The sequence below is a fragment of the Leptodactylus fuscus genome, chromosome 1, assembly GCF_031893055.1.
Source record: "Leptodactylus fuscus isolate aLepFus1 chromosome 1, aLepFus1.hap2, whole genome shotgun sequence".
Taxonomy (NCBI): domain Eukaryota; kingdom Metazoa; phylum Chordata; class Amphibia; order Anura; family Leptodactylidae; genus Leptodactylus; species Leptodactylus fuscus.
The window spans coordinates 262831631-262833364 of record NC_134265.1 but is presented as its reverse complement, the minus strand read 5'-3'; the positions used below and the strand labels follow the sequence as shown (position 1 = coordinate 262833364).

Below are 1734 nucleotides of genomic sequence, written 5' to 3'. Positions count from 1 at the left end.
GTCCCAGATGTGCTCAATCAGATTCAGGTCTGGGGAACGGCAGGCCAGGCCATAGCTTCAATGCCTTCAGCTTGCAGGAACTGCTGGCACACTCCAGCCACATGAGGTCTGGTATTGTCCTGCAGTAGGAGAAACCCATGGCCAACCACACCAGCATATGATCTCACAAGGGGTCTGTGGATCTCATCTCGGTACCTAATGGTAGTCAGGCTACCTCTGTCGAGTGCATGGAGGGCTGGGCAGCCCTCCAAAGAAATGCCACCCCACACCATTACTGACCCAATTCCAAAACGGTCATGCTGAAGGATGTTGCAGGCAGAAGATAGCTCTCTACGGTGTCTCCAGACTCCAGACTCTGTCACATCTGTCACATGTGCTCAGTGTGAACCTACTTTCATCTATCCTCATGGGGTCAGTTTCTGTTTGTGCAGATGCATGCACATTTGTGGTCTGCTGGAGGTCATTTTGCTGGGCTCTGGCAGTGCTCCTCCTGTTCCTCCTTGCACAAAGGCGGAGGTAGCGGTCCTATTGCTGGGTTGTTGCCCTCCTACAGCCTCCTCTACGTCTCTTGGAGTACATGCCTGTCTCCTGGTAGTGCCTCCAGCCTCTGGACACTACGCTGACAGACACAGCAAACCTTCTTGCCACAACTCGCATTGATGTGCCATCCTGGATGAGCTGCACTACCTGAGCCACTTGGGTGGGTTGTAGAGTCCGTCGCATGCTACCACAAGTGTGAAAGCATAACTAACATTCAAAAGTGACCATCAGCCAGAGAGCATTGTTACTGAGATGTGGTATGTGGTCCTCACCTACAGAACCACTCCTTTATTGAGTGTGTCTTGATAAATTTAGGGTCGGCTTACTTGAGTATATACGATATACGAAAGAGAAACAAATAAACATGGTGTTTTATAAAGTATACGTAAAGAAGTGCAGAATTTGAAGCAAACAGGTGAGGAGTGCTGAGATGGAAAAAGGTGTTTTGAACTACTTCTTTAAAATACTTTAATCTGGGGTGTGGTCTGATGCTAAAGGTAGCTGAGCTCACATTTGCTCAGCTCCCGCTCTATTTATAGATCATTAGATTTTGGGGTTCCCACCTGGGCTCCCCATCTCTCCTTTACTGTCTCTGCATCGCTGATCCCTGCAATAGTCCCTGAGCCTGACTATTGTTTGCTGTCATTACCCCAATTTAAACAAAAACTAATAAAGATATAGAGGTATTGCGTGCCTTAATTCTAAAGTACCAACAAATAAAGGATGAGTATCCCTAAATAATAATAATAATAATAATAATAATAATATTATTATTATTATTATATTAAAAACTAGCAGCAACACTAAGTCCTAAAAATATGGAACGCTTCACGAATATGCGTGTCATCCTTGCACAGGGGCCATGCTAATCTTCTCTGTATCGTTCCAATTTTAGTATATGTGCTGTCAAAGCGAGCACGAAAGGATGACACGCAAATTTGTAATAAAATAATACTTTTGAAACTAAGAAACTTTAATTTAGTTACTTTTACAGATAAAATAAAAAATAGAGAAAATTAACACATATCTTAAAATGAGAAAAAACTGGTTTCTCTTCTAGTAGTACACATGAATGAGAGTTCTATTATATTTACATACATATCATGTAATAACTAGTGATGGAAAACTGAAAAGGGGAATCACAATGTTTTGCGGTAAAACTTAAATCTATTGTTTCTAGTGTGAATTCTTCTG

General features: G+C 42.4%; 1 non-coding gene across 1 annotated transcript; it reads right to left on the bottom strand.

Annotated features, from left to right (window-relative positions):
* Window positions 1-1352: 1352 nt before the first annotated feature.
* On the bottom strand, window positions 1353-1459 carry LOC142190898 (U6 spliceosomal RNA). The gene has a single exon (XR_012714546.1). It is a non-coding gene; the product is annotated as a U6 spliceosomal RNA (small nuclear RNA).
* Window positions 1460-1734: the final 275 nt, after the last annotated feature.